The 17,656-nt window shown below is 34.9% G+C and overlaps 1 protein-coding gene and 1 long non-coding RNA gene across 2 annotated transcripts in view; one reads left to right on the top strand and one right to left on the bottom strand.

The window, feature by feature from the left end:
- Window positions 1-3,295: 3,295 nt before the first annotated feature.
- LOC109108374 (polypeptide N-acetylgalactosaminyltransferase-like 6) overlaps window positions 3,296-17,656 on the top strand; it is a 224,313-nt gene continuing 209,952 nt past the window's right edge. Inside the window, exon 1 of the mRNA XM_042716527.1 lies at window positions 3,296-3,753. The gene's annotated coding sequence lies outside the window, so the exon portion shown is untranslated. The remainder of the gene's footprint in view (window positions 3,754-17,656) is intronic.
- LOC122135854 overlaps window positions 7,000-17,656 on the bottom strand; it is a 30,535-nt gene continuing 19,878 nt past the window's right edge. Inside the window, exon 4 of the long non-coding RNA XR_006153699.1 lies at window positions 7,000-8,007. This is a non-coding gene — a long non-coding RNA (uncharacterized LOC122135854). The remainder of the gene's footprint in view (window positions 8,008-17,656) is intronic.

Below are 17,656 nucleotides of genomic sequence, written 5' to 3' on the forward strand. Positions count from 1 at the left end.
TTTTTTTGTTGTTTTTAGATAAATAAATAAAGATAATTTTTAAGTGTTACCCAGTCCTGCATATAAATGTGGAACTGCAAATTGATTGAAAGTGTGGAGAAATAGAGTCTGTTATATTTTTCACAATGTTTTTTTTTTTTTTTTTTTTTTGGCAAATGGGGTGTTTAAAATAATTTGAGACCAAATCATTTGTTATTGTGACTAACATTTACTCTTTAGTATCTCATTTTTATGTATATATGAATATGTGACTATATAAATACACAGAATGCATTATCACAACACACGAGCCAACGCTGTCAGTAATTGAAATGACTCTATCGGATAGACAGGAGAGTTTATTTTGTTTGCGCTCTAAACCCTCCCTTGTCATAAAAGTCACTTGAGAAATTGTGAGAAGCCATAAATATGCAATTACATGTGCCTTGCTGCATAAGAAGAGCCAGAGTTGCAGATGCTGCGTTTGTGACCATATTAATATGCACCTCTCTGGCTTTTTCAGTAGGCAAGCATTGTTTAAGCACAGCAGGGAGACGTCGAGAGAAAACAGCTCCTCATTCATATTCATATCTCTCTCTCCCTCAAACACATTCCGCCGCGCTGACTTGCAGGCAGAGTTGTACTTGTATACGTATTGTGGACAGCTGGCTGCATTTATTTTCTCTGTCCTCATAAGTAAACAAAACTTCACTCTTCATTTAGTTTTTCATGAAGCTTCTTTTTTGTGTATTAGTAATCATACAAAATAAAAATGATTTATTTTCTTTTTTTTATACACAAAAAAGGTGCTTCATGAAAAATGAAATGAAGAGTGAAGCTTATTAATTATGCAGAAAATAAATGACACTGACAGGGCCATGTAAAATGCTCTGCTTTGTTTATTGCTGTGATATTTCCAAATGGAAATAAGGGAGATATGTTTATTCTAATTACCTTGTTTTCTTTCAGTTCCAAATGAAACCTTTTATGCATCTATTTGTATTCAACACAGTTATGAAGAATAGAAAGTTGCATCGGAAACTGAACAAAGCTGCCGTCCAAACAAAATGTCATTATAACTGCCACACGCTTTTTTTTTTCTTTTTTTTTTATCATAACTATCTCAAGAATCACACACATTGAGAGAAATGTTCTTAATTAAGTCCCGCTTCATCAGCTTGTTTGCATGACTGTTAGATTGTGTTTTGATGGAGCAGTCGGCAGTGAAAGCTCTTTGAGTGAGGGAGAAAAAAAAACTGCTTTGAAAGCTGGGTTTATATTACCTTTTCCAATCTTGTTTCTGTAATAGTCAGAACTGAATTTCCATCAGCACTGAAGTAAGACATGCCAATTTGAGACAAATTAATTTGTGATTTTTGGCTGAGGAATTTTTGTGCCGTTCTCTGATGTGTTAACACACAAAAAAATTCTGGTTTGCTCAGACAAATGAGGCTGATTGTCGACCCCAAACTATTTCTTTCTCATAATTTTGTCACACATATAAAACTATATACTGAAAAAAACACAACAAAAAACTCAAATTATTCTGTCCACAACAATTTTCTTCCTTCACATTGAGACCCTGTCCTCAATTTTCAGTAAAATTTGCTGTAGAAAGTCCTGCCTTAAGGTAAAGACAGATATATAGTAAAACTTTCAGTGACCATAAAAGCTAAACTGTGTGTCTGGCAATGAAGTTGGCAGAAAATGAAAGTTGACTGTTTATTTTCTAAATGCATATTATTGTGAACAATTTGTCCATGCAATCTAAAAAAATATATTTATCTGCCTCCATTTTTGAGTGCAGGGTCATGTAGTGGAACTACAAAAAGTAAAAGCATGTTTTTATTGCACCTTTACAAATGCCCCTTTTGCACGGCATGTCTTCCCCAACTCAAACGCCACAAGCACAACTCTTATGGGTCTGTAAAAGTGAAGACAACAGGTAAAAGTCTCAACAGGTAAAAACAGACTACTTTCAATAAAAGGTCCAACATATAGGAATACTTAAAGTTTAGCTTTACTGTCAAGAAATTTGTTGTATGGATTGAAACCCAAATGATCTATCAAATTCTTCCATCTTGAAAAAACACAGCTACAGGAATAGTTCACCCAAAAATGTAAATTCTGTCATTAATTACTCCCCCTCATATCTTTCAACAACCCATAAGACCTTTGTTCATCTTCAGAACACGCACACACAAAAAAAAAACATTTAAAAAAAAAATGTGTATAAAAAAAAGTTTCTGACCCTACATAGACAGCAACCCAACTTCAATGGCCAGAATGGTAGTAAGAGCATCATTAAAATAGTAATCATATCATTACAGTAGAACCACTGATGTCATATGGTGACATGGAATGTTTCTAGGCCTTGAACATGGTCGTTGTGTTGCTGTCTATGCAGGGTTTGAAAGCTCTCAGATTTAATCAAGAATATCTTAATTTGTGTTGGAACGACATGGGTAACAAGTACTGAGGTTGAGTAACTATCCCTTTAACATTGCTTAACAAAAGGCTGGGTATATTATGGTCCTTGATAGAAAGATAACAAAAAATCTTTCCAATTAACAACCGAAGCATAATAATCTATTATGCTTGTATGTATGTCACATTATGGAAGAAATTACCAGTTCCATGATGACTTTAAAAACAACAGACCTCTCTGTAGTGCTGAAGTTCAGCCCAGCTAAATGCCATCTGCCTTCACGCTGCATTAGCAGTGCCCTGTTACACCAGGTGGGCAAGTTGTGTTTTTCACTCAATAAATTTAATTTATTGTTATTTGATACACAAACAGAAACTTAATGGATTGTAAACATACATAATAAATAATGAAAACACTTAGTGTCACTGGCATTATCAGGCAAATGTAGGTTTATGACAGGAAGATGAGTTAAACACATCAGTTTGTTCTCCTCAGCATCCTGTCTGGTAATTAAGCTTAAACAAAGAGCTGTTTCCCCGTCACCTCTGTCATGTGCTGGCCAATCAGAGGCCAGTAAAGAGCAGTGTTTTATTAACCTACATCTGCTGTGCAGCTGCTCTCTTCCCATCAGGAGATTCTCTTTTTGGCAGGTGTCAGCGGCTGCCAGATGCATCCACCACCTCCCAGAGACCTGTCGCATCATTAAGCCATCAGCACATCACTGCGGACAGAGAGAAAACAGGCCATGGCAGGGACCAATCCAGCTGCAAACCCATCCAGATGAATAATACATCAGCCCGCCAGACAAATGTTCAGCTAAGCAGGTGTGGACCACCGTGCCCTGCTTGAGAAGGTCCAGAGATTGACTTGCAGAAAACACTCTTCTTTTGTGCTGAGCTTCAGCATGTTTGTACAGAGAGGGATATTCTCATGGGTGACTCCTCCTGTTTGTTTGAGCTGTGCAGATTTTTATCCTCCTCACTCACTGTGCCGTTTTTCTCCTCTTTTGTTTAGCTGCAGGTTACGTCCTGCAGCATCTGATAAGAAATAGCCTTGGGATTGTTGAGACCATAACAGGTTATTATCAAGAAAATTAGACCATTTAAACATCTTTTAAATGTGCACTTTTCTTCCCCTTTTCTATTGCTGTCTACTTGTCAATCCTGAGAAAAATCTAAGCAGGCAGCTGACAGTGCTGTGAGCACTGGAGACGGCTCCTCTTCTCTCATTACTGAGAGCTACCGCAGGATTGCTGTCTCAACCGTTTGTCCACCACCAGTGTGAAGTGATCATTTTTACAAACACAAAATTCACCAGCGGTACAGGAAAAGAAGATCTGCATTTGAGTAAGTATTTGACTCTGTCAGGCTGAGGTCATTCTAAACAAGACATTAGTCACACACGATATTAGCCACTGTAGACAGTGTGGAGGTATAGAGTTGGATTTTTTTTTTGTTATTAAAAAATTTAATTTGAATGTTTTTAAAATCATAAATATTTTGTCATACAATGCGACATGATCTGGACACCAAAAAAAAAAAAAAAAAAATTTCTCTTTTGATGGCATTTCAAAAGTTGCTAGAGAGTGATTAATTACATGACATTTACAGCTTAATTAATTGGCTTTGGAAAACCTGGATATGGAACTTACTGCCGATGAGCACAGATTGCAGATTTCAAATCATTTATCTCTATAAAAGCAGTAATAATGTCACATTTTGCCTAAATACAGTGTATGTAATTAAGTCCATACATAACCAAATTAATGCTAAATGTGCCATTGGTGACAAGCTAACTTGGCAACATGAAGCTTGAGATGTTATTATAAGTGAAAATATTTTCAGTGGGTGTCAGCAGTGTTTGGGAATTGTGTGGGCACTAGATGGTTTAGTCTGTATATCTGTTTACATTGGTTTTTCCTTTATTTTATGGAATCTTTAAACAGGCTTTGTTATGCAGACCTGGACCCTTTTAGCACAGCCGTTTCCAAAAAAACATTGAATAAATAACAGCTTGCAGGTTTGAAACGACAGAAGGCTAAGTAAATAATTACAGAATGTAAAGTTTTTGCTGGTTAGCATGATCCAGTTAGCACCTGACGGTAGATGCCACACTAAAAAATGCTGGTATAAATACAACTCAGCGCTGGGTCAGATATGGACAAACAACTACACTCTAAAAAATGCTGGGTTATTATTTTAACCCAAATGCTGGGTTCAGCCTGTTGGGTCATTTTATTGGGTTGTTTTTAATATTTTTACCCAGGTAATGGGTTACTTTTTAACCCAAATGCTGGGTTCAGCTTGTTGGGTCATTTTACTGGGTTATTTTTTTAACCCAAATGCTGGGTTCAGCTTGATGGGTTATTTTTAATTGGCTTATTTTTTTTCTACCCAACCACTGGGGTTGAGCCTGTCTCTGACAGTCAGAGCAGCTGCGCTGTTGCCGATTTGGTGGACTTCTTCATTATAATACTTTTTAAATCCTGTACAAGAGAGAGCGGTTCTCAGCACTGCTGTTGCCGATTTGGTGGACTTCTTCAGCAAAATAAAGGTTTGTATACATTTTATTCCATCTACAAAGTCTTTACTGTGCTGTAAATTTTTTATTTTGCACAACGCAACATAACGACGAGATATCAGTTAATTTAACTGTGTCAGCAGTGGTCACTTTGCAGGGTAACACCATTTGCCTTGCTTGAAATAAATGGATTTTATTTGTTATAATACTGTGTTTAATTTAATTTGATGTTAAAATATGCTATATAATCTCAGTACTGTTTGTTTTGGGGCAGGTTATGCAGTCCATCACAGCATCTACGAGTGAAATGGGAGACGAACAGCAGCCCATCACCAGCTCAGATTTCGTTGACACACCGGTATGCAAATTAGCACTATTTCAGTAAAAAGCGTTTACAGAGAACGACTGAATACATGAAAATTAAAATGCTACTTTTAAATGTTACATTTTTATGTCTAAAATGCTTGTTAAACAAGTTTAATGCAATATTGTAAACTATCGTTAGTCTGTATTTACCCAAGTGAATTCAGTTTGTCTTGTATTTTGTCCATGTGTTCTTGCTTAATAATAAATTATCATATTTTGGTTATTGCTGTTGCCTCTAGTAATTCGTTGTGTGATTTTTAATCTCCAGTCCATTTTAAGCCAACAATATAATAATTGATAATCAAGTTGACTAAAATAAAACAACCCGGCATGTTGGGTAAAAACATTTAACCCAACCAGCTGAGTCAAAATAACCCAGCATGTGTTCTGTTTACCCAGCGCTGGGTTGCCAAATTTGGGCCGTTTTTTTTTTTTTTTTTTTTTTTTTTTTTTTTTTTTGGCATTTTATGCCTTTATTTAGATAGGATAGTGTAGGTCGACAGGAAGTAAAGTGAGTGAAAGAGAGGGGGGGGGGGGGGATTGGGAAAGGTCCGTGAGCCGGGACTCGACCTCGGGTGCCTGAAGCGCAATGGCACTACATGTTGGCACGCTGCCCCATGGGGCCATTGGCGCCAACATAAGGGATGTTTTTAACCCAGCATTTTTTTAGAGTGTAGTTTGTTTTGGGTTAAATTTTTAACCCAACCTTTGGGGTAGTTTTATTAAACTTATCTATTCTTTAAAAATTAACCCAAAATAGGTTGTAAATTAAAAATCGGACACATAATTACCAGAGGCTTTAGCAATAATCATGAACATTTATTCATAAGCAATTTAAAGTGTTTATTATTTAATTGTTATTTATTCAGCGTAGTAATAAATGGTAATTTATTGAAAATTAATAAAAGTTATGTGTCCAACTTATTTTGGGTTCATTTAAGCAAGAAATAAAACTTTTTAAATGGGATGATCAGGGTAAATTGTACTTATTTTGTCTTCTGGGAAACATGTCTTTTGTCTTCTGGGAAACATGTAAGCATTTATGTAGCTTCTGAAGTCCAGTACTAAATGAAAAAAATATGATCGTTAAACAAAATGAGAAGAATTTACACATCATCACCCTGTTCAAAAATTTACATCCCCTGGCTCTTAATTCATTTTGTGGCCTTTTGCCGACTATTCTGAGTATTCTAAGTAGGTCTGAGTTTCTCAGTTCCAAGTATGCAAATAGGCGTTTTCTTTATAAACAAACCACAGATTTGAGTTTTAAACAATTACATTCTCGCCTGAAATACTTTTAAAACTATATTTCATGACAGAATAAAAGTAAGATTATATATATATATATATAATATATGGTGGTAAATACAATGCTGCATGCATGTTCAGCACCCTGCACCCAGATCCCACCCCCGAAAGTTCCGGACCTTTGAAAAAGTACTACCTCGCGAGCAGGGACCTTCTGAGAGGCAAATTTTTACCTGGAAATTTATTTAGATCCTGCTTCCCGCGGTTGAAACACACCGAGTACCAGACCAAAGTTCCTTGTTCCTGGGGAAAGTTTCTGTGGTGGAAATGGGATTTTTAAAAACATTATTTAAAATAGAAATAACTAAAAAATAACAAACAAAAAACAAAACACACATTATTCAATATCCATCTTAAATTATAATTAACATTAAATAAGTAACATTTTGCACATTCTGCAAGGTGTATGTAAACTTATGAGCACAACTGTATATCAATTTTACTATGGGAATTTTATATATGTTACAACCTTTTATATTCATCTACCCAGATAATAGGTAATATACATATGTGAAAATTATAAATCTCCTCCCAGGTAACATATTATGACAGTATCATTCTTGATATACAGTATATCACAATATTTGACATACATTACATTTCTGTATAGGTTTCTACAAACAAGTGGGGAAAAGCTCAAAATAAAATAAAGTAGGAAATTTGTTGTCTTCCCATTTTGAATTTGGTAATACCCTATCCTCTTACATCTTATCGGTTATACTGTATTTGTTTTCCATTTTTAGTCCGGCATATTATTGTCTTCCGCATGAGCAAGACCACCTCACTCCGTCAGTTTCCTCATTAGTAATCAGCTGCATGCCGGTGATGTTTAATTGCTGGAATATGTCAGGATGTAATTATTGCAATCATCTCCATTAAAAACGGCTGCCTTTCCGAGTGAAAACGGGCCCAGTGACAGTGATGATTCCACAGCTGTCAAAGCAGGTTTTAGTTGCCAGATCTCCGATTCCACTCATCCTCTTTCATTATGTAAGGAATTAGGCAGAGGCCACGAGGTTAACCAGATCGGATTTAGCACACTGCTGTAAGTTTCTACAAAACACGCATGTCGCATATTGACCAGCTTTAGACATAGGGCTGCAAGCAATTAATGCAGTTGTCTATGCGGGCAAGTTTGAGCTTTTGAGTTATTATCCGGGGATTGGTGGAACAGAAGAGGGATGCTGTATTGAATTCTCCTTTTTTCATCGAGGTCATTTTTAACCGGTGCAATCACTGTTATACGGAGTACTCAAAACCATAGTGGAGGTGGTAGTGACATGGGAAATGCTGTGAGCTGTTGCAATCCATCTCATCCAAGTTGAGGGATGGTTCACCTTTCTCACCCTCATCCATCAGCCAGGCTTTTTGCAAAGGACATAAACAGTGGCAGGACAAGGATTATGCTGTGAAGACACATTGTAGAATGTTTCAAAATACGCAAGAGACTGTTTCTATTGGTCAAAATGTCCCAGATTAATTTTTTTTTTCTCATCATATGGTTGATAAATCACTCGAATAATTTGTACTTTTATAGTTTTCAGCATCTCGGAAATGCTTTTAATCCGTTTTATAAAAAGTCATCAAAGCCTTCAAAACAGCTGATAATAAAATAGATTATTATAATATATCCTTAACTTGGAACTGTTGAATGCCTTTCTACATGTTTGAATGGACATAAATTGACCTGCTTAATGGTTTTATCATAACAATATTTCACAGTATAACACTTTAGACAAAAAACTAAACTGAGACCTCACTACAGATTTGAGCCATTAGGACTGCATTTCCAAAGCAATTTTTTAGTATGCCTTGTGTTTGTGAGCTGCTGGTTATAGTGGATGCTGTTAAAAACAAATTAATCAGGTTTCTGAAAAATAACTTTTTAAGCCCCAACAACAATAGTTTTACTTCTTTGTGAACAATTTCAAAAAAAAACAAAAAAAAGAGAAAATAAATAGAAACTTAAAAACTGAAATATTAATGTTCCAAACATTAAAAACTGTATTTTTGAATGTCTGATTTGAACTTTTCAAAAAAAAAAAATAAAAAAAAAAAATAGGCTAATTGGTAATGTTACAAAACAAAAATCTTTTATCAAGTTTTAAAATGTGAAAGGTGCTTTGAAATGCAAATATTGTGTTAATCAAAAATGTGAGTGCTGCTTGGCAATACATTAAACTTTGTTTTAAATGTCATTTCTAATAGGAAATAGAAAATACAGATCTTTAATTAAAATGCTTTAAATGTATAGGAAAAAAACTTTTCCACAATTAAATGTCTATAACATTAAAAATAAAAACAAAGTCGTGGCCTAATGGTTAGAGAGTCTGACTCGAAGTCGTGGCCTAATGGTTAGAGAGTCTGACTCGCAATCCAAAGGAATTGTAGGAGGGGGGAGTGAATGTACAGCGCTCTCTCCACCCTCAATACCACGAAGGTGCTCGAAGCCACCAACTGCTCCCCGGGTGCCGCAGCATAAATGGCTGCCCACTGCTTCGGGTGTGTGTGTTCACGGTGTGTGTGTTCACTGCTGTGTGTGTGCACTTTGGATGGGTTAAATGCAGAGTATAGGTCACCATACTTAGCTGTATGTCACGTCACTTTTAAATTGATGCATGCATCACTTTAGAAGGCATAGAATCTGCACCCACAGTAATTCAAAGAACACCTGACAGATTTCCTCAGAATTTGAACCCCTTCATTTATTTTAAATTATTCAAGCTGATTTAATGATTTCAGCTACCAATAAGAGTATATAACTTGCTGTTTAACACATTTTATGATGTTTAACTCTATTCCGCTGAATTCTTCCCCCAAAGACTCTTCATATTCCTTCTGGGCTTGCCTGTAAGTCAGTCTTAAAGAAGTTTCTTGAGTTGGTATTTCCAGAGAGTTGTTTCAAAGCACCATTTACATTTGAGGCAAGCATTAAGAACATTTGAAACCACTTTTTGTTCAATTATTCAAAACACAGAATTATCCAAGCACTAAATCAAGGCATAGGTGCCCCATGACAACATTATCAAATACTTGTAAAGTGTTTTTAACCGCAAACCAAATATCCATCCCATGTGCCAGCCTAAAATAATCATAACTTTTCAGTTGATATAGTATGTTATAAATATTGTGTGGAAATAAATATTTTTTTTAACATATTAAATATTTTTAAATAAGTTTGTGGATATAGAATAAAAAAAGGCCCTTTTTAAATAAGTTTGTGGATGCAAAAATTTGAGTTGCTAAGTAAGAGTTTATTTAGGTTCATCTTGCATGAAATGTCACAGTGGCAGTGTTAATCACGGGCTGTGCTTATAGAGTTAAATGAGTCCTGTACAGTTTTACCAATTTCAGTAGCGCTTGCACAGCCTCTAACAGTGATAGTTTACACACAAGTGTCAGCAATCTAAAAGGCTTGAATCACATGGGAGGATCGTGCACAAGATGAATGATATGAGTGTGCGAGTCACACGCTGAGCCAGAAATCACAGAGTTTTAGATCTGCTGACAAGCATTCCTGACTCGATAATGCAGGGGAGCTTATGAGGAGGAAACTTACTTCTGCTTATAATGTTTAAGCTTACAGAGTTTTAAAACAAAAACTAGGAATATTATAATCTGTTCTTCAAGGAATAGTATTCACCCTCAGACCATCCAAGATGTAGATGAGTTTGATTTTGTCATCAGAATAGATTTGTCGAAACTTAGCATTATATCATTTGCTCACCAGTGGGAGTGAATTGGTGCTGTCAGAATCTAGTATTTTGGACAGAAGTGGCAGTTTAATGTTAAAATATCCTAATGATGGATTTGTTTCTTATAAACATGCAGCTTTCCACTTGACAAGATATTAATTAACGGACTGGAGATGTATGGATAACTTGTGGATTATTGTGATGTTTTTATTAGCTGTTTGGACTCTAATTTGACGGCACCCATTCACTGCAGAGGATTCACTGGTGAGCAAGTGAAGTAATGCAAATGATGTAATATGTAATTATGTAATCTTTTTTGGGTAAATTATATAGTGTGTATATCTTATATTGGTATATATATATATATAGTATATATATATATATATATATATATATATAAAAGTATAATTTCAGCTTATATAATATAACAATCATACTCCCAATTATTTATAATTTATAATCAAATTTTATTAGTATAATCATTTTTATATCATTGGTTTTATGTAAAACATTTTGAGGTTGTGCTTGTTTGATCATTATCTGGCAACAGGACAGAAAATTGAATTAGTATGCTGCCTTGATAGTGCACTTTTAAAGGGTGGTGTAATAAAAGCCTACTTTAATGTAACAGAATGAAAAAAACAAAGCCACATTAAATAGCTTTTATGCATGTATGTGGCTTATAGCAAAAGCTAAATTGTACTAGTCTGTGGAAGTGAATCATTCTGCATGACTAAAATTGCATAAATAGTGCTAATTGGTCAACTTAAAATGTTTACCTTCGAAACTTTGAACTGAATACACTGATATATTGATTTGTTGACTCAACTGTGACATTGTGCATCCAACATGTAACTACCAAACATGAATATTGCATACTGTGCAATGCACAGTAATTCATTTAGCTGCTCCTGAGGTTATTGTTGGCTACACAGAATCCCTTTTCACCTCTCATATATTATGGCTAGGACCAGCTACCCTGTAGCAGTCTCCCTGTTCTAAACTTTTTCTCAACATTTTTCTTGCATGGCACAGATAATGTTGTTAGTTGGACTTCAGATGTTTGCACAGCTCATAGAACCTACTGACTGTTGAATTCCAAGGAGATTTTTTTTCTACCTTGAAATATGATCAGAAAAGGCAGCATGTGAGAATGATGCTCTGCTGTTCACCTCTGACACTGAGTGAACGTGTTTTATTTTTTAATAATGCCGTACTTTTTTACTTGAAATATCTTTGTATGTTTCAAGTTCAAGTGAGCTTTATTGTTATTCTTCTATATGTGGAGACATAAGGAAATTAAATGTCATGCCTCAAAGGACCACGGTGCTACATATAAAAAAGAAATTTATAAACATAAACTATATAAATATATATATGTACATAATACCTACATAACCCATGTAAACACAATTATTAATTAAGTTTAATCTTAATTTCTACATAAATATTTATTTCTAATGCATTTTAAACATTTGAAAATGTGTAAACTGACAATAGCTAATATATTATGACCAAACATGAATTAACATTGGACAATAATATACAGTATCTATAAATTAATAATGCATTAACAATGTATAAAATGAATAGAACCTTATGTAAAGTGTAACACTTTTTTTCATGAAAGAATTCCAAGCAACAATTTTCCTATATGCTTGATATTTTGCCTGAGTATCATTTTATTCTACAGTGTCTATATTGCACATACTGCTTATTAAACGATTAAAGTATGACTAACAATGTGTATTAAATATAAGCATTAAATATGCATTGTTGATTATTATTTTATTCATATTTCATCTAAAAAAATATGTTCAAGAGAATATGTGTACTTAAATGTACTGCACATGCTTTTATTTGTGACATTCGGTCAAAGTTCTTCATATGTCAGATTTCATTTCACTTTTAAAAAATGGTTTTAAAAAAAATTGGTAACACTTTACAGTAAGGTGTCGTTTGTTAACATTAGTTAATGTATTAACTAACATGAACATACAATGAACAATACATTTATTACAGTATTTATTCATCTTTGTTAACATTAGTTAATAAAAATACAGTCATTCATTGTTAGTTCATTTTAACTTGCAGTGCATTAACTAATGTTAACAAACACAACCTGTGATTTTAATAATGCATTAGTAAATGCTAAAATTGTTCATTCTTAGTTCATGTTAACTAATGTTGTTAAATAATATTAACAAATTAACCTTACTGTAAAGTGTTACCAAACATTTTTTACTCAGAAATTGAAAGTGTTAGTAAAATTCACAATTTTACTCCAATAAGCTTTGTTTTATTTACAGCTTAGAAAAATCATTGTTTACACTGTTTACACCAGACATTTGAATATGAAACCGTTACCCCCAAATAATAAAAAAAAAAGAATTATTGCATTTTGCTATTTAAAATGTGCCTATTAGCTTTTTCTGAACTAAACATCATGTCTAAATTCTCCATCTCATGAAATAAAAGGTGTACAGTAAAAGGTGAAAGAGTGCAGTGAGTGTTTTCACATATGACTGGATTTTCATCTGCCCATAATTGATTTCCGGTGGAAATAAAAACAGCAAAGCTTCAGGGTGTCAGAAGGGCACATCTCTTTCACAAGTCAACCATAATAGATGTGACCATGAACATAACATAACAGAATTAGAGAGTGTGTGTGTGTGTGTGTGTGTGTGTGTGTGTGTGTGTGTGTGTGTGTGTGTGTGTGTGTGTGTGTGTGTGTGTGTGGCTGTTCCCTGTCCTCAGAGGCCCTGTCTTTCTCACTGATTGAGAGGAGCTTTAATTAAGATAAATAGGTTGTGCTTAGTCATCTGTTTAATGCCAGGCCTGGAGAATGAGTGCTTTATCCTCTTACAGGTTTACAGAGGTAATAGGGAATTATTGTTTTGGAGATGAAAAAGAAAATCCCATCAGCGGCTAACTTTTTGCATTTCTTTTAAACGTAATTAAGACAATGGCACCACTGCAACACTTAAATAGATTATAATGATTTGATGAGTACACCTCTAGGTAAGCAGAAGTTTTATTAAAAGGTTTCTTTATTTTCCCCTGGTGTTTCTATAGCTCTTATCATTGTTCACATTAGAAGTTAATGAGCTTAACGTGAGGTAGACAAGGAGGACATGTTGTTGAATCAACATCTTTGTTGGTCCTGGAAGAATATTCTCATCATCTAATCAGATTCTAGGGTTAGGTTTATGGTTAGGCAGGTTAGGGATATAATATCTGCACCGGATGCGTGTTGTGTGTCACCGTGTCTCAAAACTTAATTGATTCCATTACAATCAGTGCAGTGTTTCAGTTGATAAACTTACACATCTTTGAAATGCTGCAGATATTTTTCAGACACTTTTTTTTAATGCACACTATTGTTCAAAAGTTTAAGGTCAGAAAGATGTTTTGTTGTCATTTTTAATATATAAAATGAAAATGAATAAATGTATTCTGCCTTTCTACAGTACATTAAAATCAAATTTATTCCTGTGATGCAAAGCTGAATTTTCAGCATCATTACTCCAGTCTTCAGTGTCACATGATCCTTTAGAAATCATTCTAATATGCTGATTTATTATCAGTGCTGGAAACTGTTGTTCTGCTTAAAGGGGTCATATGATGCGATTTCAAGTTTTCCTTTCTCTTTGAAGTGTAACAAGCTGTTTGTGAATAGATAAGATCCCGAAAATTGCAGAGACTAAAGTCTCAAACCCAAAGAGATATTCTTTATAAAAGTTAAGACTCATCCACACCCTCCTAAAACACGCCCTGTCGTGGAGACGCTGTATGATGTTCACGCAAAGAAAGAAGGCGTAACTTTGATTCTCGCTGTAGTATTGTTGCTGCTGCCATGTCGTGGAGACGCTGTGTGTTTCGTTGTGAAAGCGAAAATACTTAGTTTGGCCTTCCAAAAGAGGACACAACTAGAGTGGTTAAGTTATATTTACAAGACTGTTCAAGAATAGTTCAAACCAAATATTCAGATATGTGCAGCCCATTTTATGGAGGACTGTTTCCTGATCCTGGGAGAGAAGACTACAATGCCGGCACTTCTGACTCACAGTCTGTAAGTTAATTTACATATGTAAAGGATTTGCCACTGATGATTCAAACGCGAGTTTTGAGCAGTGTAGAGTAGCACTTGTTGTTTGTAGTTTTTCCGATCACAAATGCAGACATGGTTTTATGTTTACGTGGCGCTATGCAATGCAATGCATAAAAACACAGTATAAGTCATTATAATCCGTAATTAAGACCCCATTGGATGCAACAAATGGCTCGTTTGTAATAGGTTCTTGTCTTGTCGCGCCGGTGTTCTGACTGGGACACGCATCACAGTATGGCAAGGGGCATAACATATCCATCACATGCTTGAGGTATTCGGCCAATCACAATACACTGGATAACTGGCCAATCATAGCACACCTCACTTTTCAGACTGAAGACCTTTGTAAAAATCGACATGTTTCAGAAAGACAGGACATAGAGGAGAAACAATAATGTCCAGTATGTGGAAAATAATGTGTTTTTTGATCCTTAAACCACATAAACACATTTCATTACACCAAATACACAAAATAATGTTCTTTTTAGCAACATCATATGACCCCTTTAATATTTTTTTTTGAACCTGTGATACTTTTTTTTTCAGGATTCTTTGATGAATAAAAAGTAAAAAAGAACAGCATTTATTTAAAATGGAAAGATTTTCTAACAATATACACTACAGTTCAAAAGCTTGGGCTCAGTAAATTTTTATTCTTTCTTTTTTTGGAAAGAAATTAAAACTTTAATTCAGCAAGGATATGTTAAATTAAGAAGTGTTAGCAAAGATTTATATTGTTAGAAAATATTTATATTTTGAATAAATGCTGTTCATTTTTAATATTTTATTCATCAAAGAATCCTGAAAAAATTAGTATTCTGGAGTTTTTTACTGGAGTTTATGGCTGATGGAAATTCAGCTTTGCATCACAGAAATAAATTATATTTTAAAGGATATTTAAATAGAAAACATTATTTTATATTGTAATAACATATTGCAAGATTAATTAATTAATTAATTTATTTATTTATTTTTTGGTCAAAGAAATGCAGCCTTGATGAGCATAAGAAACTTCTTTAAATAACATTACAAGTCTTACTGATCCCAAACTTTGGACTGGTAGTGTGTGTGTGTATATGTATACAGTATATACACTCACTGGTCACTTTATTGTACATCTTGCTAGTACCGGGTTGGACCCCCTTTTGCCTTCAGGCCTGCCTTAATTCTTCATGGCATAGATTCAACAAGGTGTTGGAAACATTCCTCAGAGATTTTGGTCCATATTGACATGATAGCATCACGCAGTTGCTTCAGATTTGTCGGCTGCACATCCATGATGGGAATCTCCCATTCCACCACATCCCAAAGCTGCTCTATTGGTTTGAGATCTGGTCACTGTGGAGGCCATTTGAGTAAAGTGAACCCATTGTCACGTTCAAGAAACCAGTCTGAGATGATTTGAGCTTTGTGACATGGTGCATTATCCTGCTGGAAGTAGCCATCAGAAGATGGGTACACTGTAGTCATAAAGGGATGGACTTGGTCAGAAACAATACTCAGATAGGCTGTGGCATTTTAACGATGCTCAGTTGGTACTAAGGGGCCCAAACTATGTCAATAAAATATCCCCCACACCATTACACCACCAGCAGCAGCCTGAACCATTGAGACAAGGCAGGATGGATCCATGCTTTCATGTTCTTTACGCCAAATTCTGACCCTACCATCTGTCGCAGCAGAAATCGAGACTCATCAGACCAGGCAACGTTTTTTCTTCCAATCTTTCTATTGTCAAATTTTGGTGAGCCTGTGTGAACTGTAGCCTCTGTTTCCTGTTCTTAGATGGGTATTCTGCATATCTTGGTTGTAACAAGTGGTTATTTGAGTTACTGTTGCCTTTGTATCATCTCTAACCAGTCTGCCCATTCTCTTCTGACCTCTGACACATTTTTGTCCACACAACTCCCGCTCACTGGATATTTTCTCTTTTTCTGACCATTCTCCGTAAACCCTAGAGATGGTTGTGCATAAAAATCCCAGTAGATCAGCAGTTTTTGAAATACTCAGACCAGCCCATCTGGCTCCAACAACCATTCCACGTTCACAGTCACTTAAATCCCCTTTCTTCCCCATTCTGATGCTCGGTCAGCAAGTCGTCTTCACCACATCTAGACGCCTAAATGCATTGAGTTGCTGCCATGTTAGAAAGCACATTAGAAAGCTCATTCTAATTCTAATTCTAATGTGATTGGCTGATTAGCAATTTGTTTTACCAAGCAATATTATAATATTACTGTTAAATTATATTATTTAAAAAACTAATGATCATTACTTTAAATTCAGCTCATGATGTTTCTGGTCTCTAACTCAAATCATATTATGTTTTTAACATATGTGTGTACTGTATTTGTAGCATTATTAAAACTAAATGTGAAATTATTTTGTATGCCAACTGAATTTCTGGATAATGATGTAGCATTTGGGTTATTTATTTTATTATTGCTTTTAAGTTCAAAATTTTGTTAATGAATATTCCAAGATAATGTGCTGGTTTAATGCGTTCAGTGAAGGCAGCCTCAAGCTGTTTTGCCATGACGCTTGATGCTGGACGCTTTCAGTGTAGGTACGGTAATGGAGTCCTCTGCTTTGTAAAATCAAATTGTGTGAGTTAATAACCCAACTAAAACGTTGTAATAAAGGGGTTCAGATGGTTGGCATAGTCCCTTTAGCAGCTGAATATTTTTATTTAACATATACACTGCCATTCAAAAGTTTGAGGCCATTACTCCAGTCTTCAGGATTTTCAGGGTTATTTGATTAATATAATTCATTATAACATTATAAATATCTTTACAGTAGCTTTAGGTCAGTTTAATGCATCTTTGGTGGATATTTAATTTACATACTTTTTTTTTTTTTTTTAAACCAGTGTTTTGATTGTTTGGAGGGTTTTTAAAGCATTACATTTAGTTTTTGTCCTCCATTTTCTGCTGCCTTTAGCATAACAGCTTTTTTATAGTCGCATCAGTTAGTCAGTGTTGTCATGATGTTATTTCCTGTGGCTTTAACATAAGTCACTCACTTGTCATGTATGGCTTAGTTGACTGTATAATAAAAACATCCTTGGTTGCGTCCATTTATTTTCTAATTAATGAATTTATTCGAGCTTGCAAATTGTTACGTAAACCGAACTCCAAGTGTGAGCGCATGAGTCAGCCCTTCTCTGACCCCTGTATGAAAATGCCCATGGATGTGGATAGAAATCTCACTGGAGCACAAGACAGACACTGAAGATGTCACTTCTGG

Source organism: Cyprinus carpio, chromosome B1 (assembly GCF_018340385.1).
Source record: "Cyprinus carpio isolate SPL01 chromosome B1, ASM1834038v1, whole genome shotgun sequence".
Classification (NCBI taxonomy): Eukaryota; Metazoa; Chordata; class Actinopteri; order Cypriniformes; family Cyprinidae; genus Cyprinus; species Cyprinus carpio.